Here is a 21,126-nt window from a genome sequence, read left to right as displayed (position 1 = left end):
GGTCACTTGCCCGTTGGCAAGTGGCCTCTGAGACGATGAACCTTCAAATTTAAACTGCTGGTCTAGTTGTTCCAGACTGGCCCTCGCTCCCCTGAAAAGGAGCAGTCCATCAGACCTTCCCGGTCTGACCCAGAAGCCATCTTCAAGTCCTGCGTGGGTTGCATTTGCCAAGGTCTGTTGACTCTGATTTGAGAACCCACACTGCCGACAGCGAGAGCCTTCGTGGGCAGCTCGTGTCCACCACCTGGTGATCCTCGATCCTTCCTGGTCCACGTGGCAGCGGAGACAAGCTTCACAACATCACCTGATCGCAACCAGACATCGGCTGGTTCCTTCCTGGCTCCACGCTGGTCACTGGCTAGTGACCTAGATTCTGTCCCCTGTGCTTTCAGGTACTCTACATCCTCGATCCACCCTTGGATCCAACCGGACTCTTCTCTCCTGGTCGCCTGCAGCATCTTCATCTCCAGGCTCCATAGAACTCCACGACGAAACCCGACGCACTTTGACACCTATGCACTCGCTTCCTGTGGGTGAGGTAACGAGAATACTCCGGTGCTCCTGTAGTGGTTTACACCTCTAGTGTCCTAGTTTTAAGTGGCTAAGTACTAGTCCAGTCTGAAGACTCCTAAAACAGTAACTTTCTAATTTTTACGCACCATTGACTTTATTTTAAACGCAAGTGCCTATAGACACTGCAACCGCATCCTGTGGGCCTCCTATGTCCTAACCTTCGTTAGTCCAGTGTAGTCCCCGCGATTCTGAAGGCCCTAGGCCTTACCATTGTTCGTGACGTGGTTCTCATACCACTATTTTAGTATATGGTTTGAGTGGCCACCAGGGCCTATCCATATTTGTGCAACTTTTGTATGCTGTATGAAGTTCTTTGTTTAACGCTTGTGCTTCTGTGCTCATAAAGAGTATAGGGGATTATTCTAGTAATAAATACATATATTTTATAATATATAACTTGTGTGGTGTCCTTTCATTTGTTATTAAAAGGATTGCATATGGTAAAACAGCTGGCTTCACATGCCCTCTTGAGTTTAGCCTAGGACTGCTTTTGTCCATGCTACCCTGGGATACCTGGTCTATAAGGTTGACTTACAACCAATCACCATAAGGGTCTTTTGGACTGGCGCAAGGTGCTCACTAGAATTAGTGATCATCATATACCAGGCCAACTTCTCACACACGGCAACTTCCGGAGGAATCTTTGGACACCTACCATCCGTTGCTAAAAAATCTGGCCTCGACGTGTGGGTTCCGGGACGAAACCGAGGAAATAAGGGGACAGGTAATACAAGTGTGTGCTTCCGCCAAACTGAGGGAACAGATGCTCGAGAAGTTTGGCAAACCCCTGGCCGAAATCTTGAGTCTAGGGCGTACCAAGTAGCTGTCCAAAACTCGGGCAGCTCACATGGAGGCGGCCCTTCAAGTCCCTGTGAAGACGGAGCCGGTTAACGCAGTACCCAACAAGCCCGCGACGAAGTGGAACAAGAAAGGGTCACGCAACGCTCCTGCAGCACCAGCCACCATGTGTGGATATTGTGGTGGACCACCACACCTGCAAGCCAACTGCCCTGTAAAGGGAAAAAGGTGCTCAGGTTGCGGGCGCTTTAATCACTTTGAAAAAGTGTGCAGGGCCAAGAAGTACCGTAAGCCATGACAGAGAGTCAATGCGGTGCAGGAGGGTGATAAATCACCAAGCAACATGGATGATGACGAGGAGGAAGAGAGAGTGGTGCATAAGGTGCACATGATTGGTGCCGCCACCCGCAAAGTGCGACGCCTCCCCCATTGCAACATCCAGGTGGGGAACCAAGAAGTCATGGCCGTGGTAGACACTGGGGCTACCATTAACATCATGGCTGCGGCTCTACACCGCATGTTACGACCTGCACCCCCACTGCTGCCCTCAGCAATCGTAGTGTTTGCATATGGTCAGAACACGCCGTTGAAGATACTGGGGAGCTTTAAAATGTTGGTGCCTCATGGAGAATGAATGGTCCATACTAACATATATGTCCCCAAAGATGGACAAGGCATGCTCCTAGGGTGTTGGGCTGCCGAAGACCTAGGTGTCGTCTCATTTGCCTTCAGTGTGCATCAGGAGTCCCTACAACATCTATTGGAGGAATTTGCTGAAGTATTTGAGGGCATTGGAAGGTTCAAGGGGAGAGAAGTACATCTTCATGTAGACACTACAGTTCAACCTGTTGCACTGCGACATTGGAGAATTGCATTTCATTTGAGATCACAGGTTGAGAAGGAGCTGAAGAAGTTGGAGGCTGCTGGGATTATTGAAAAGGTCACCGGTCCCATGCCATGGGTCTCCCCCATCCTAGTCACGCGAAAGCACAAACAGCCTGGAGCAGTGTGCATCTGTGTCGACATGCGCCTCCCCAATGCCGCCATAAAACGTGAGCGCCACATCACCCCGACCATCGACGACCTCATTGGAGAGATGGCGAGAGCCTGTTGGTTTTCCAAGCTCGAGCTACGACCTGGCTACCATCAACTGGTCCTTGAGGCGTCACGAAACATAACCACATTCTCAACTCATGTGGGGTTACAATGTTACACCCGGCTAGGTTTCGGGGTTTCCAGCGCCGCAGAGGTGTTCCAAAATGTGATATGGGAGCTGATCGCAGACATCCCAGGGGTCATCAATGTCAGTGATGACATAATGATCCATGCCAAGTCAGTGCCGGAACACAATGCCCGTCTCACGCAAGTACTGCGATAACTGCGAGACGCTGGTCTTACGTTGCATCGTAAGAAATGTGAGTTCTTAAGGACCAAATTACAGTTTTTTGGCTATACATTTTCCACAGAGGGAGTCAACCCGGATCCCGACAAAGTGCGAGACATTAAGAGTGCGGTTGCCCCTGCCAGTGTGATTGAAGTTCGTTGTTTTCTAGGAATGGTCAACTATTGTGGTAGATTCATCAAAGACCATACCACCCTCACATTGCCACTAAGAGAGTTGACCAAAGACTCTGTCCCCTGGAAATGGGGTCTGCCACAGGAAAAGGCCTTCAAGAACATAATAAATGCTCTATCGGAAGCCACGACACTGGTCTTCTTTGATCCGGAGAAAATTACCCAAATCGCCGTGGATGCAGGCCCGGTAGGCCTAGGTGCTGTTCTATTACAAAAACGATGACAGGAGGAAGACTGGGCCCCAGTGGCCTTCGCAAGCAGATCCCTCACAATAACGGAACAGCGGTATTCTCAAATAGAGAAATAGGCCATCGCCATCCATTGCGGTGTCGCCATTTTCACTTATATGTTTATGGGCAACCGTTCGTGGTTACAACTGATCATAAGCCCCTTGTGGTCTTATTTGCAGGGACCTCCACAAAACCTCCGCTGCGAATTGAGAAATGGATGTTACAACTTCAAGACTACAATTGTCAGGTGGAGTATCAACCGGGATCCTGTAATCCAGCGGATTATTTATCACGACATCCTTGAGCAGCCACTGACTAAGAAATGGAGGACGCTGCTGACACGGAAGAATACGTCAAATGTATCACCGCCCGGTCCTGTCCCATTCCTCTGTCTATGCAGGATCTATCCGAGGCTACTGCCAGAGATGAGTGTCTCCAAAGGGCCAAGCGAATTCTTCAGCATGGAAATTGGCACAAGGCCAAAGAAGACTGGAAGATTCTAACCATTGAGGCTCAGAGGGTCATGGAGAGTCTGCATCACGTGTAGGATGAACTCACTGAAGACGCCACGGGATGTTTATTAAGAGGGCATCGTCTGGTCATCCCCACGGCACTCACAGATCGGTGTGTACAGCTGGCCCATGTGGGACATCAGGGCATGGTCAAGACCAAGTCACGTCTTCGCACCAAGGTGTGGTTCCCCTCATGGACGAACTGGTGGAGAGTAAGGTTCGGTCGTGTCCTGCCTATCAAGCTACTGGGGACCTGCCTCATCCTGCCCCTGTTATCACGGAGCCACGACGCAGTCACCTTGGTATTGCGTGAGCATGGATTTTGGCAGCCTACCAGATGGTCAACACACCCTGGTAGCCACCGATGACTATTCCAAATATCCGGAGGTGGAAATTGTGGGGTCTCCCAGTGCTGCCGAGGTGATACCCAAGATAGAAAAGATAATGGCAACCCACGGATTGATACAAGAGCTGCCCACAGATAATGGGCCCCCGTTTCAGGGACAAGAGCTATCCGAACCTTGAAGCCCTGGGTGTACACCATCGTCGTATCACGCCTCATTGGCCTCAAGCCAATGGTGAGGCAGGACGATTCATGAGGACTCTCAACAAGGTCATTTGCATTGCTCATGACAAGAGACAATCCCTTGAACTGGCCATCTTCACGTTCCTTCGTAGTTATCGGCAGACCCCTCACACCACCACTGGGGTAGCCCCTGCTCACCTGCTGATGGGTCGGGTTATTACCGAGTCCATACCCCATCATCCCCACTGGCAGCCAAAGGACCCTGATGACCCTCGGATTGATGCTTGACGGAAAAAGGCCCATGCACATGTAAGTCACAGACGGCATGCCAAGGAGAGCCAGATTAAGGAAGGGGACTTAGTACTGCTAAGAAATCGCTGTCATGCTGGCAAATTCCAACTCCCCTATGAGAAATCACCCTGGACAGTAGTGAAGGTCAAAGGAACCAGAATCATCGCCACTCGGGACGGGAGACCATTTTATGCTGAACCAATGGCTCCTGCCACCCTTGCGGATGCGTCTTCAAGAATGGAATATGGTGGCCGAGAAGCCACGGTCCTTACTCCTGCTAGTGGTACGTCTGAGAATGCTGATCTAGATGAGACCGGAGTCAGTGGTACGGATGATGACAACAGTGCTGACCCTCCACCTCTGAGGGATGATCGTCAGTCTGAGGTGGTTCCAGAAGTGGCAAGTCCTTCTCCTTCTGATCGAGGTCTGTCTCAATATCACCTGCGAAGAAATCCCGAGCACTCCTCCAGACTGAGGGACTATATCACGTAAGACTGTTCTATGGGTGTTACTGTGATGGCTGAGTACCTGTGTCCTGGTGTGGTGGACGATTTCAATCTGGACTATGATAAGTTAAATGGTTGCTGATGAAGCTTTGAATGTTATGTTGTTTTAAACCTTGTTGGGAAGGAATGTAATGTCGCGATAGGTGACGATTACATCACGTCACGATGTGAGGGTCATGTGACCCGAGGTTAATAAATGAAAGGGCGTGCTCACGTCAGCCAGTTGGCGACGGAGACGATACCCACTAGTTGCATACCATATCCGCCTCCTGTATTTATTTTGTTGTAGGCCCACAGCCCCCTAATATCCTCCTGAACCCCTCCTGTGTTGGCGCTACCCCATCGTGCCCGACACAACAACCATCAGACACAAAAACTGTTCCCCGAGATGCAATTGACACCACCGACAATATGACGTATTCGTACTCGGACTTGTTCCCACTGCTCCCAACAATTCTTATCTAATACCGTCTCTTTTACCTGCCCACATTTGTTAAACATGTTTTTGATACTATCTCTGCTTTGTTTTGCAAATGTTTTTACACTTACTCTGCTTTTTTGTAAAGCGCTCTGATACCTAATCATGGTCTTGTTCGCGCTCTACAAAACTCCTAAAAATGGATCAATTAGGGCTAGATGTAGGTAATTTCTATTTACCGATTCCTAAATACCAAATTTTACCAATTCAGTATTTAAGAATCGGTAAATAGAATGTAGGTAAAAAATCTGTAAATTTTACCGATTCGTTAATATTTGTTATTACCGATTCAGTATTTACCGAATCAGTAATAAGGAATACCTTCCCATTCATTCCTATGGGCCTGGCCCATAGGAATGAATGGGAAGCCATTCACTATTACCGATTCGGTAAATACCAAATCAGAAATAGGGGGAGCATATTCAAGGGCGGCAGGGTGTCACATTGACACCCAGTTGCACCCCTGAACCGTGCATGTGTGCACATGTGGCGCACATACATGCTCCTGCCACATGGCACTTTTAAAAAAGCACAAAATTGCTTTTTTTATTATTTTTGTATTTTATTTTATTTTTTTATTGGCATTTTTCAATACCGTATACAACAGTAAACAAACTCAATTTGCCAGTCAATGTACATTTACAATACTGTAATCAGGGGCAGACATTGTATGATAGTTAGAAGTAAAAAGCACAGCATAACTTTGTGTCATCATCGGGAACACAGTACATACTTTCAAATAGCTGCAATTGTCTGCAGTCTGCACCACAGCAGGTCATCAATTCACATAACTAAAGCTTCAGCAGAGTACAGGGCAAAAATTTCCAGAAGTGTGAGCCGATTGTCCAAAGCCCACTCTACACATCCCGCCCAACAGGGAACCCTCACCCAGCTCAAAACTCATCACAATGCGGCACAAAGTTAATAAATGATCCACTCAATCACCAGCTCCACCATCAGGCCCGCTGTCACATTGCTTCTCCCGCTGCCATTGGAGGAATGGTTCCCAGATGTCACGTGGTCTGGAAGTGGGCGGCATCAGTTCTCAAAAGGTGCCCAGTTGCGGGTGCCCATATGTTGCATCAGACAGCCAGCTCTTGACTGACGGTGCTTTCCGACTCCCCCAATGTACTGCAACCTGTCTTTTAGCATACAACAGTAGCATAGCGTGTAATTTCCTGAATTCGGGAGCAGTTTGTTTCACATATCCTAGAATCGCTAAATCAGGGGACGGGCATCAGCGCGTCTAACGATCTTGTTAATGGTCCCAAACACTAATGACCAATAGTTCACCAGTTTGCTGCATGACCATGACATGTGCAGAAACGTAGCGGGGGAGTGCCTACATCTCCAGCAACGATCATCCTCCCAGATCCCCATTCTGTGCAAGCTGACCAGAGTCCTATAGAATCGGTGCAGATATTTAAAATGAATCAAATGCAGCCTGTAATTAGGAGACAGTTCAGTTAGTTGCCCACAACAGAAGGACCTCAGTGAGCGGGAGGTCTAGCTCATCGTTCCATTTTTGCAGGGCTGTGATCTATACTATGGGTGCACTGCTTTGCATCTGCCTATATATTCTAATTATCAATTTACATGGAGAGGGGGAGCTCACTATTGTTTCTAGCGCTTGAAATGTTGGAGGAGCAAGCTGAAATTCACTACTCAACTCACGGCAGGCCGATTTTAGTCTGTGGTACAGGAACCGGTCTGAGAAAGGAACATCACGTCCCTCTTCAGCCTCAGGGGGGGGCATAAACTCATCATTGGGAAACAAATCAGCAAACTTGTGGAGACCCAGCTTTTGCTGCACTGACTTACCCATGTTTCCCTTAATGCAGGGTAATAGGGGATTCTGTACCAAGGACAACAGTGTTGCATACAGAAGCGGCACACCAGCCCTTTTTCTCAACTCGTCCCATGCCCATTTTACCGTCTCAGCTGTGTCAACCTCCCCTCTGGGACGCCTTGCCTTAGCACAGACTGCCACCTGGAGTGGGGTTGGTGCCATATTATCCTGCTCTACAGCAACATGTGGTTGGAATGGGGTGGGGTGGGGTGCACCCAAAAATGTAGAAACTGAGCCTGGGCGCATAGATCATATAGGTGCATGTCTGGTGCCCCCAAGCCACCCTGTTGCAAAGGCAGCGACAGTACATCCCACGCTGTCCTGGCTTGCCCACCCGCCCACACCAGTGTGATGAGCTGCGATTTCAGCCTAGCAAAAAAATGGGACGTCAGGGGGATTGGAACATCACAAAAAGGTAAACAAATTTGGGTAACACAACCATTTTTACCAAGGCAATCCGCCCAGTAAGAGATAGGGGCAACCCCGCCCACAGCTTTACTTTACCTTCAAGCCAGGTCATAGAACGCCCATAGTTCATATTCCAGAGTTCTTGAAAATTCCTACTAATCCAAATCCCCAAGTATTTCACCTCATCTACCTCCCACCTCAACGGGAACTCAGAGACAACTTCAGGAGTGCCGTCAGTCAAGGGGAACACAACTGACTTAGACCAATTTATGCAAACACCTGCCAGCCCTCCAAACCAGATAAATTCACGCAAAACCAGATCTAAATTGACCTCAGGATCCACAAGGTACAGGGTCACATCGTCCGCATATAGTGATATTAACAGGCTTCGGGAGGTAAAACCAATTTCCAGCGCAGTGTGGTGTTGCCGTATACCGGCCGCTAGGGGTTCCATCGCTATAGCAAATAGCAGCCGGGACAGAAGACATCCCTGCTGCGTGCCCCGCGAGATGGGGAAAGGGTCAGAAATCACCCCGTTAACTTGTATCCTGGCACTAGGGGCAGTGTATAACAGACGAATCTTGCTCATGAAGAGCGGCAAAATCCCATATTGGCAAGGATCGTGAACAGATAGGGCCATTCCAGGGTGTCGAACGCTTTCGTGGCATCCAGAAACACCGCAGCTGCATGTACACTCGGATGTAAATAGTGTAATGTGGAGAAAATGGTACGCAAATTATGCGACGTTGCTCGTCCTGGGATATTAGGGGCAATAAGGGCTGCAAGGGGTCCGCCAACAACTTGGTGAAAATTTTGGCATCAACATTGGTCAACGAGAGGGGTCTGTGAGAGTCTAGTTCGTCCTCCGCTTTACCCGGTTTAAGCAGTGTAACAATTAGGGCCTCTCTCATTGACTCAGGCAGTTTGCCCACTTTTAACGCTTCTTCGTATACCGCCAGCAGTCTGGGCGCAAGCACCTCCCCATAGGTTTTGTAAAAGGCAGTAGTTAGTCCATCCGGGCCTGGCGCTTTATTTAGGGGCAAACTTTTTATTGCCATTGCTACGTATTCAGATGTGATCGGGAGGTCCATATATTTCCTATATGTATCATTGAACCAGGCTAGTTCTATAGATTCAAGAAATGACCCCAACCCCTCCGAGCAGTCACTTAAGGTGGCGGTATATAAATTGGAGTAGAATTCAGAGAACATTCTTAATATCTCATCCTGCCCTCTCACCACAATTCCGGATATGTCCTTTATCTCGTGTATGTGTGTCGCCAACCTGGAAGGTCTAAACATGTTTGCCAATGTCTGTCCCCCTCACCATACCTTTTCGCCTCTGCATATTTCCCTAAGAACTCAACTTCGCGCAGTGCTACCTCTGCATAATCCAACAATTTAGCTTTCAACAGCCCGAGGCATTACAGTCCTCCTCGGCACAATACTGTGTTTCGAGTTTCATAATGTCAGCTTCAAGGGAAGCCAGGGAGCCCCTTATCGCTTTAAGCACCCCTGCCTGTCTGGCGATGCACTGCCCCCTTATAACCACTTTAAAGACCTCCCACAGCGCACTTTCAGTTTCTACTGACCCTGTGTTGTTCTGAAAATAATCTGCAATGTCATTTCCTATCTCTGCCTTAAAGGCCTCGTCGTCTAGGGCATGTGGCGGTAGCCTCCAAGTAAATGCTCGCTTATACATAGTGGGCAGCGCCAGCCGCAGCAGGCACGGAGCATGAACAGAAAGGGAACGGGGCAAATGTTTGATTTCACTGTGCAGGCAGCCATGTCACAGGATAGCAGCCAATAGTCCAGTCGAGACCAAGCACTGTGGTGTTCCGTGATACAAGTGCCCTCACGTATCCCGACATTTCTATGCCTCCAAATGTCAAATAAATCTTCCTCCGCCATTATCTCTAGTAGGGCCGCACTGGCTATCGGGTGCAGGGACCTGGCAGTACCTCGTCTGTCTAGTTGGTTGTCAAGTATGGCGTTGAAATCTCTGCCCCATATGATCGTGTCACACCCAATGGTTTTAATTTTGGACCAGAGTGATATACAAAAATCAGGAGAGTCGGTGTTCGGGCCGTATATACCCACAATTAGGACGGACATACCGCAGAGGAGCCCCTGCACCAGGAGATAGCGGCCTTCCAGGTCTGCCTGTGACAAGTTCTCCTTCCAGTCCAACCCACGGCCCAGCAAGACCGCCACCCCTCTTGCAGAGTTAGAATAAATTGCGGAGTATACATCTCCCCATCTGCTGTGGTGAAGCCTACGTGGCGGTACATTGTTTAAGTGCGTTTCCTGCAATAAGCATAAGTCCACATTATGCCGGTTTAGATATGCATGCACCAGTCTTGATTTTCTGCCGTCATTTAGACCATGGATATTCCAAGTAAAACAGGTCAACTGATTAGAGGTAGCCATGTGTAACTACATCAAAGAATACCTTAGCACCCCGCATTCCCAGACACAACCTGGACATTAGATGAACAATCTGACACCATAAAACGAATTGACTGGCATTGCATAACAGAACAATCCCTCCCATCCGCCCCCCACCCACTCCAACCGCCCAAACAGGTTGCAGATTACCCCACCCTACATCCCCGGATACAGCCCACAGAACATTTAACATCAAAAATGGGAGCCTTCCCTTGGAGGCGTAGCAATGCCGGTAAACTACCTTGCATCTAACAAGGTGGTCGGAAGTACAAAGGAGACCTCAGCGTTCCCCAAACTATAGCTTATTCAAAACGTAAGGAGGGACTGTATGTGAAGTAAACATTGGACCACTCAAAGTGTAACAATTAGACCGTTATGATCCCCTGAGTGAGAGTTAAGAGACGATGCATACAGTGACCATACGATTCCCCAGTCAGTCATTATCGCTCAGAGCACCATCAGATGCCTCCTGTACCATCTGCTTCTTCTTGGATGGCTTTTCCCCCAGATGTTTTGCGAATTTAAGCGCTGATTTTGCATCCGTGAAGAAGTGAGGTTTCCCATCCACAGACACTTTCAACTTTCCTGGGTACAGTAGAGAATAGGGGATCTGTGCTTGTAGTAAGATGCGCTTTGCAGGGAGGAACCCCCGCCTCGCCGCCTGCACAGCTGGTGTAAAATCAGGGTAAAAGGACAGGTTATTCCCTTTTGGGCGTGATCTGTCCCTTCTCCCTAGCTAAACGAAGGATAATGTCTCTATCCTGATAGTTCAGAAGTTTGGCAATAATGGGCCTCAGTGCAGTCCCCACCAGAGGTCTTGGACCCAACGACCTGTGCGCCCCCTCCACTACGAAGACTGCGGAGAGGTGCAGATCAAACAACTCATGGAGGAGGTCTGTAAGGTACGTTTCCATCTTGGCGAAAGCAGTCGTCTCCGGAACTCCCGTGACGCGTAGGTTATTGCGCCTCGATCTGGCTTCCAAGTCCTCATTTTTGGCGCGTATGATGCCCAGGAGCTTATCCATTTGGAGCAGTTGCTCCTTCGTTTCAACTTGGAATTCGTGACATTGTGTGTGCCGGTTCTCAAGCACATCCAAACGCGTCTCATGCGTGGTGACCTGTGTTTTTACAGCGTCTAGTTGGGACATCAAGTTGTCAAGTTTGGCATCTATGTTCCGGAGACTGGTGCGCATATCTAACCTAAGTGTTCGGAGGTCCGGATTCTGGTCACCTGTAGCCCGATCTTCGGATCCGCCCGTCTGCATTTCCGACTCCGCATCATCCTGCTTAGCGGTGCGCTTGTTCTCGAAGATGAGTTGTTGCCGCTTGAAGTCATGTCGCCCCATGATGCACGCGTCGCAGGACGTTAGGCCTGAGGGGCCACGCAGCCCAACACTAGCAAATTGAGGGTGTATAAGGAGCGCACCAGTGGTCTGCACCGCAGGCAGACGATAGTCTCACACCAGCAATTTCTAGGGTGTATAGCTGAGGGGGGCACCCGCCGTCGTCACCCACCACACGTCCCACAGAGGTAGACCACTTCAGACTCTCTCGGCTTCAGCACTGGCAGAAGGGGCGATGGCTCCGCTCGTCCGTGTACACCGGGGGTGTCCAGAGAGCACAATCAGCAGATCCTCAGAGCCGTCCCATGGTGAATGCTGCCCCCGGGGCACAGTGCCTCCTTCTCCTCAATGCGCAATTCGGCGTGTGGCGGCAAAATAGCAAGGACAGTATCGCTTTTAGATGATCACCCAGTTTACTATGGTGGCGTCAGGGGCAAAGGAAAGGACGCAGTCAGCCCGTCCTATTCACTCGGAGAAATCCAGGAGTGAGTGCACAGCCGCCCTTCTCGTTAAGCAATACGCCACCAAAGGAGCATCTTAAAATGGCAGTCGTCGTGATCTCCTTTCTACCGCAAATGGCGGAGTACCAGCCCGGCGTCACAAATGTCCCCACTTCACAAAAGTTCCCACCGCATAAACAGCCAGACGGGCGAGCAGCGCCATCTCCAGATGTAATCCGCCAGCTCTGCAGGTAAGTTTAATCACTTCCTCCAGCAGTCTCCACATCCCCACACAACTCACCGGTCACACGCGAGTTCAGGAGACCCTCCGTCTTACCGTTCACGGCAACTGCAGTGCGCCCGCGTGGGAACCAGCTTTTCAGATGTCAGATCACGAGCCGGCCACTCCGTCGCAGCAGATCAGGGCCTGTGAGGCACGGGCTAGAGTGCGACAGGCAGCCGATCTCTGAGCTCCGCCCTATCACACGGGCAGTCCGGTCCGGCACTTCGCCTCCTCCAATTTCAGCTCCTCAGCACCCCGGGGCTCCAGATTTTGCCAAGTTGGTCCCGATTCCCTTGAGCTCAGCATGCGGTGTGGGTCGCGCGAGGGCACTCCCAAGTGCAGGATAAAAGAAGGATTATAGTCTGACAGGCGGAGCTCTCTCAAGAAGCGGCCATGCCGCTGTGCTCTAGGCCACGCCCCCCCACAAAATTGCTTTTTTAAAGGTATCCGTTATTTACCACCAACTTGTAGTTGGTGGTAAATAATGAATCTATTAAACCAAAAATGCACTCACTTGAGTGCTCCCTACATAGGATTTAAGGATTCAGTAATTTACCGGTTCCTTAAATTAAGGAATCGGTAAATGACCGAATCCTTAAATCTAGCCTCCTACATCGCAAAGGGCTAAATACCGGTCGGTAACAGGAAATTTACCGATTTTTAACCGTTACAGACCGGCATTTGCCCACCTACATCTAGCCCTAAATGTCCAAAACCCACAACCCTCGAACTCTGAAAAGAAAGCGGAGCCTGCATGCCTAATTTATGGTGGGGTTGTAGAGCAAATGAGCCAGACTCACTGACTTGTGCCAGAAGCCACGATGGAACTGTACTCCCATGAGTTCTCCCGGCAATGCACTGAGACATGCCATTCACTGCAACCAATTTAGAATTATGACCTCCATCTCTGTGGGCAAATCCACGGGGAAACACCTTTCCTAATTGGAACCTCATAACTTCGGAATCAAAAATCCCACTAGAGATTAGAATAAGTGTGCATTCAAATGAAAATAGCTATGTTGAGGAGAGTTGAGACGTTGATTTCCAGGAGGTAGGTATCCAGTGGCGGCTGCCGCACAACTAAAGTGGGGGAGGATGGGATAGGGAATTGAGGGTGAAAAAAAATATTTTTGAAAAACTTATCTTTTACTGCCAGTAAACCGACAGCTGCTTCAAGTGCTTCACTCCCCGCAGTCTTTAGGAAGGCACAGGCTCCCCACCCAATCCAGACGCTGCTCTCATGCTATGAGAGCAGCTCCAGGATTGGATCGAGTGCCCTGGTCTGCCGCCCAGACTCTGCCTGGGAGCCTGCAGCTTTTCTCCAATCTGGCTGTGAACACAGCTGGGTTGAAGAAATAGAAGTGCACATGTCTGTTTGACCAGCCTAAGACATGCAGCCAAACTTACATGTGCACTTCTAAGTACCCACCACTCGTGCTTGTCATGGCCCGGCCCGGCACACACACACACCATCAGCCAGAGCCCGTTACAGAAAAATCTAATTATATTATTGTTTTAATATCATTTAATTTTTCTGTGACCGACTCTGACCGATGGGACGACGCTCCTCCAGCATTACGGAGAAGCCTTCCCTGTAGGCATCCTCATCAGTTTTCTCTGTGCCAAATGGCAATGCTTAAAACCGGAAAGACTCTGAAGGTGCATGCATATTACACCTGTACAGGCTGTGAGTCTCTAGGCCCAACTGTGCCCTTGCTTTTTTACGAGTGCTTGCGTCATCTTTCACCATTTCATGAACATTGTGGTAATAAGAAAGACACTTTTTTTTTTTTTTACTACTTTGTACCGGCGCTTGGTATAGGATTGGTGCAATTTTCAGGACAATGACCTTATACACCCTGAAAGGGTTTTATCATTCATACGCCCCCCCCCCCCCATCTCTGTCACTATACAATTTAAATTTGTATTGGCTTAGGACCTAGAGATACTTACCAAGCTACTTGATCCAATGAATGTTAAGTTAGTGATTATGAAAGATTGTGCTAGGCAGAGTTGGAGGATACATAAGAACTTTAGCAGAGGTTAGGATCTTGCAGGCCACCATCTGTCTCTTTTTTTTAAATGAATTTACTTTGGTTTATTTGCTGAAATTCTAAAAAGCTCACTAGATAAATCCCTCTTCAGGCCTTCCCTCTTGTGTGCGCACCATCACTGATTGACGCATCATGTGCTGGGACTGATGATGCTTACAAAATGATCAGCTTCATGTGACTGATGATGTCCTGTATCAGAGCGGCAGAGAACTAGCCATCCGTTAGCACAGTCTTACTCCACCTTTGCTGCTACCGTGCTTGTGCCCCCCACAACCATTCCTGTTCTCGCCTGCCTTCAAGCCGGCTGCCTGATGTTGCTGTTTCACCCACATGTTTGCTGCTGGATGTTCTGTTGTTCCACTATTATGCCGCCTACGGAGGACCTTCAAGACACCCAAATGCTGAATTGCAGCCAGGGGCAATGTCAGAGCCAGTGTATGGTGAGGAGTCATTAGTCAATCTAGAGGCAACTAGCTGTGTGTTTGGGGGAGTGATACTTCGGAGAACTGCCTTTGTACCACATATTTTTGAGTTAGTATTCTAGCACAGTCACATAATCTTAGCTCCACTGGAGTGGAGCACGTCCCAAGCCCTTTGCCCCACAAGATTCTCTTTCTCCCCCCCCCCCCCGCCGGGGAGCATGGGGGCTAAAGGTGTATGACTGAGTGGGTTGCCCAGCAATGGAGGACGATTGAGGGCTGGGAAAGCTGTGATATCCAGCGACAGTTATCTCAGATGGAGATGGAACACTAAAATCAAATCGGCTGAAATTAAAACACAAAGCTGTCCATGAAAGACTGAGGAAAGTGAAGGCGGCTGTAGCACTGAGGCAGAGCCGGAGGTATGCCCTTAGTTTTGTACTATTCTTTCTTTAACCTGACTGCTCAACTTAAACTTGCCGCTGATTGTCTGTCTATAAGGACACTATAAGGGGAAAAAGCCACTTAGTAAACCAAAAGTGAAAATACGCAGTGACCACTGTCAAAAGAAGTTGCAGGGTGACACCTCAGTAAAAAGACACTTGTCACAGCAGCCCCAACATAGTGATTCTGTGGGAAGCACCATACAGCCCCCCTAAAAAGAATGGTGACCCGTAGTACACCAGGGGAGGAAGATCTCAGAGGGACCTTGGTGCACTCTACGGAAACTGGGGCAATCCCCATGGGACAGTCCATAAAGGAGGTTGTAGGGAAACGCTTTAAAATGAAACCGGATATTCATGGACAGCACAGATAATCGTCCAAACCACTTAGTGGGAAACAAAGAGGTGGGCCAGAGGAATACTATAAGTGATCCTATTATTCTAGACAAAGCACCAAACTTGGACCTTGTTTTTGGGGTTTAATTGGGTAAGGGAATTGGAGGGATGCTCCTACCTGAACTAAGGTTATCCTCATCCCCCGTCTCTCTCCCTTTGTGGTTACTAGCCTCATGGAAGATAGTGAGGGCTCATCTCACAAGGTGGGTGGTCCAGGGGAGGAGGGAATGGAAACAGAGGCGAATAGATCATTGGAAGAGTTGGGAAGGGATAATCCTCAGAAGATCTCCCTCCACCTAAATTTCCTCCCAGACCTCCCTGGGCTAAGATATTACAGCAACCCCTTTCTTACCATTGTTAGAGGCGATGTTTCTAATGCAGAACACTCTCCCGGCAATATTAGAGGCTCTGATGGTGAATGATAGGTTGGGGCAAAGTCACAAAATCAATTACAAGGCTTTACGGAGGAGTTAACACAAATTAACAATTGTATGCCCACCTTAGTGAGACCCATGATAGAGAAAAGAGACCAGGGGGTGTGCACATTAGTTGATGATGATGAGTTAAACCCCATTATTACAGTGAGATTACCAACGGTATACATCTCAAAACAACATATGATGGTTAGAACATGAGAGAAGTAAAGGGGTATTAAGGGCTATATACCCCAAACAGGGAAAACAGGATATGACCAACAAGAAAGGGATCAAAAACTAAATTAGAACGAAAGAGTAGCAATGGGCCTCAAGGTCTGAAGCCTGAAAGAATAGTAACATGGGAGGAAGAAAAAGGGCAAGTAAGCCCTTGAGGGGGCAAAAATACTACAAAGGGGGTTACCCAGACACAGGCTAAAAAGATGCAACACCATAGACCCACAAAAATAGAGCTAGGGGAATTACCTCCTTGGAAAGAGAGAAATGCAAATTGTGGGTTGTGGCACCTGGTATAAACAAAAGGGGAGAAGTCATTTTAGAATAAGTTGGGATGAGGGAATCCTTAATGTTGGTCAGTGAATTCAAAAGTAGGGGAGCAATGTTGGGGACAGTTTATGGATATACTTATAACCCCAGGGAAGAGGGACCGGTAGCAAATGTCAGAGGAAACTTCGGCCCTTGAACCGCTCACATCTACTGCAAGTGTAGGTCAAATGCCCTAGCCTATGTGAGATTTCAACTGGTGATATAAGGCAAATAGGTTTCATAAACAGAGAGGGAAAGGAGGTGACAAAAAGCAATTTTCTGCTCAGAATGTGTATAACAGATGGTGGTGAGGGCGGAGGAAGAACTAGGGAAGGAGGGCTTAAGACTGGTACAGATGGGGGAACTAGGAACAGAGGCGGGGAGGGGACATAGGGCCCTAACCTACCATGCAGGCCTATGCACAGATCAAGTGAGGAACTGCTCACAAAGGGTCCAACATAGAAGAACATGTACCGCCCAAGTATAGGGGGCTTGCGAGTGACCATAGCATGCAGAGATAAAGGGCTAAGGCTGATACAGTAATACGTTGTGAGGATAGTAGAAGGGAGGCATGAGTAACCTTTACTAGGGTTTCGAGTTTCCGCACAGCCTAGCAGTCTTGTCTTGGAACATAGGCGGTTAAGGGAAACAGCTAACCAAAAACAGCTTCAAAGAAATGCTGGGAAGGTATGGAATTATCTGTCTACAAGAGACTTGACTGTGTGAAGCACCCAAATCATTTGATGGATTTTTAATGATGTCTAAGGATGCTAGGTGTTTGGGCCCTGGTCGGACTTCAGGTGGTCTGCTTACTTTAGTCTCAACAAAAATAGCCAATAAAGTAACCATGCTGAAGTTTTAAAGTGAATGGTTATTGGCTGGCCAAAGGTAAAGAAAAAATATAACTGTTATAAAAAAAAGAAAAATATATATATATTAAATCTGCATCCCGGTGACCTGGTGATTGTGAAGGTGTTCCAGAGGTCAAGCAGCCTGGAACCACTACTAGAATTGCAGTCCGAGTGACCAATCGGAAGAACTGGCCCATTCCATCCACTGCAAGAGGGTGCCATCTGCCTTGGTGGTACCTGTTGGTCTGAAAGATCACCGCAACATCCTGGACACAGAGAGAGGCCAAGCTGCGTCACCTGAAGAACCTGAGGAAGTCTTCCCGGACCAAACGATCCCTGGTACATCCCAATATCAGCTGCCACCCTGGAAAAGAAACACTTCATCGTTGAAAAAGACTGTTTGAGCCACTGTCCTGGATTAGTGAAACCATTAGTTATAATCGGGTAACCCAGTGACCCTCAGAACCTGGGTCTTGAAGCCAAACAAAAACAGTGGTTCTGTTGGGTATAGAACAATTTCTTTGCTTCACTGTACTTAAGACATATTATGTATCAGCATTGAAAGTACGGTACACAAAGACACACAACACCGAATTTAGTATAAAAGGTATCTCTTTTGTAAATAACTTGCATGTATTAATCAATAGACAAATGACTGTCCGAGACAAAATGACATAAAGAACACATAAAGCGTGCAATGCTTAGTGACTGGTAGTGAGTGGTGATGACCGTGCTGTACAAGGATAAGGAGGGTGACATTTATTCCTACAAATAAACAAAACATAAATTCTTGTGTGTCCACTTTTGAATTCAATAGTCAAAACAGACTCAAATTTTTCTTATTTGTGTTGCGACTTTGCATGGACGGATTGACAAACAACGTCGACGTTTCGACCCTGTAATGTAATGCAGACTTAAATACATCTGAGTCTGGTCTTCATCAGGACAGGGGATGTGTAGGACAGCCTGCAAACGTAAAAAAGGGGGGGATCAGAACTCTGTGTGTGTCAGGGGGGAACTAATTAGAGAGGAGGCAGTGCCCAGGGCAGCCTCACCTGAAAACAAGTGGAAAGCTAGAGTTATATCTTCAGCCGTTCCTTTGGCTGACACCCCCGGAAAGCCATTTGTCTATTGATTAATACATGCAAGGTATTTACAATAGAGATACCTTTTATACTAAATTCGGTGTGTGTGTCTTTGTGTACCGTACATTCAATATTGATACATAATATGTTTTAAGTACAGTGAATAGCTTTAGAATGGTGCCAGCAAGGGATTTTGCTTAGAGGATTTTATCACAGATTACAGACTGCCTATTCAATGCCTGCACATGTCTGTTCAAACTAAATTAATGTCTGAAACAATATATCATAAAGCTACCTATGTAGACAAAAACATGAGAAGAAAGCAACACGGGAAATTATATTGTATTTTATATAGATTTTATATGCAAAAATTCATTGGGTACATGTAAACGATGAGAATTAATCATAACTCAATCAAATGAACAAGAAAATACAAAGTTATTCCTATAATTCATTTGAATAAAAAGTCCAAACCAGTGCAAATAAAGAACAAATGACTCTTATTTCACTTAAATATAGATCAGTTGTATAATGAAAAGCAAGTAAAGGACTTAGTCGTCAAAAAAACAAGTACAGTGAAGCAAATACATTGTTCTGTACCTGACAGAACACTTCTAGCTGGGTTAGTGAAAGGCTGAGCTACAAGTGGGGGGGGGGGGGACTCTTGTAGTGATACCTGTCTCAACCCTCAGTGAAGAAACCAATGGCTGTCCAGCACCTTAGGACTCCAACTGTTTTGTTTTTTAACATTGAGATGAACATGCCTGTGAAGAAGAGATCTATTGCTACGAGAGTCTGTGATCGAAAGACTATGTTTGTTATTGGACTTACTTCCATTGTTTTCATCATTGCTACGATAACATGGGTTGTAGAGGGATTAGCTCCTGCTCGAAATCTACTGACTGCTATTACTCCTGTCCCCATTGAGCACCATTACTACACTCTCCCTTATCATGAGCAGAAGCATCAACAGTCTTATCTAAAAAAATAAGTTATTTCAAATGTTGCATCACACCCACAATGCTACAAACATTACTGACTGTGGGTTGTGTGGAATGATGCCAGCTCATCAGAAAAAGGGAGGAACGCCTTTCATTCCTCTGCCGTTTTCACACAATGGTTCTTGTGGGGCCTGGTTTGTGCTACTATGAGTTTCTAAAGTTGCTAACATTACTGAAGCTGATGTAGGTGGACGGAATGCTCAATTAAACGAAGTGTGTTACCCTGACGAGGACAGATATCCACAAGCTAAAGGAACTGTATGGGAAATGAAGGAGTATCGTCGAGGAGATTCCTCGGCGCGCTATGTTTCCTCTAATATACGAACAACCAAAGGAAATGGACCTCCTGTTATAGCTGTTACTAGAGCTCAAGCAGACCTATGTGTGAGTAGTATTGGTAGCATTCCTGTGGAGAAAAGTGATTGCACTAAAACACTAAACATTACTGGAATAAACAATAGCATTTTTTTGTCATCACATAATACTTATTTTATCTGTGGAAGTAAAAGCTATTACCACTTACCTGTTGGGTGGTCTGGTAGCTGTTTTGTGTCCTTTTTCTTACCACCTTTGTTTTTAGGTCGAGCCTATCCCAATCTGCAAGTGATGGATAGGATCGAATTTTAGTGTGCAAAATAAGTCCTCAAACCATCGGGAGGAATTAATGCGGATTTCCAGAAGTGCATGTGTCCCGTGCACGCGCTTCTATCCGCCTGCCTGCCTGGCATCACCACATCAAAGCCAGCCATCTGTTGCTTCCCCAGCGTCGTGCCGCCAGCAGCTTCACTTGAAAGGGATCCGCTCCGCCTCCTGCTGCATCAAAGGTTTTCATTTCGCGGCCGCGTTTATTTACATTCATTTCGCAGCCGCGTTTTTTCTGCCCCTGTTGCTGTGTCTCGCATTTCTCCCCCCCCCCTCCCCACAGCAATACCAAAAGCTTGTTTCCCTTGGCTTCCATATCGCCCCTATCTGTGGTTTCAGCTTTCACTTCCTTCACCCCTCTCTTCTCTCCAGTTTTATTTCCCCTCCTCCCTCTGTCCCCTCCTCCCCACCTTAGCTCTTGCATCTCTTCTGCTCTTTCACTGCCTCGTTTCTTGATGGTCCCTTTTCACCCAGGATTCTTCATTTCTTCTTCTCTCTATGTTGTTAACATTCTTCTTCTTGGCTAGGCTTCCTCCTTCTGCCCTAGATTGTCTCTTAACATTCCCTCCTTTGGGTTTTCATATTTTCTCCAGTTCTCCACTCCTTAGCATCAAAAGACGTATGCTTTTCCTCTAGGCGCTAACCACTCTGCCGCTTCACTTGCCTATGCGCTCTTCTAATTGCCTCTCAAAGCCCCTTCCTCTATCCACACCTCCCGCCATCTTACTCTGCAGGACACACTGTTCCCAAGGCTACTTGTTTATTTGCGTAACAGAGAGCACATAAACCGAATTTTAATAGTGATTTGGCTACAGCCACTTGAAAGCGGCTGTAGCCAAGCCATTATTAAATTTCAGTTTATGTGCTTTCTCCCTGTTACGCAAACTAACAAAAGAATTATAGAGTATGAATCTGCTGCCTGATCACAACACCGGCACTTCCTTTGTTACAAATTAACCACTAGTAAGGCGGCTGTCACTGCGTGTTTGCAGCTATACACAAATAAAATTAGTAGCG

At 47.5% G+C, this 21,126-nt stretch overlaps 1 long non-coding RNA gene across 1 annotated transcript in view; it reads left to right on the top strand.

The window, feature by feature from the left end:
* Positions 1-21,126, top strand: part of LOC147727809 (uncharacterized) — a 375,155-nt gene that overhangs the window by 9,461 nt on the left and 344,568 nt on the right. The window lies entirely within an intron of this gene.

The sequence above is a fragment of the Lissotriton vulgaris genome, chromosome 3_1, assembly GCF_964263255.1.
Source record: "Lissotriton vulgaris chromosome 3_1, aLisVul1.2, whole genome shotgun sequence".
Classification (NCBI taxonomy): Eukaryota; Metazoa; Chordata; class Amphibia; order Caudata; family Salamandridae; genus Lissotriton; species Lissotriton vulgaris.
This window is presented reverse-complemented; position numbering and strand designations above follow the sequence as displayed.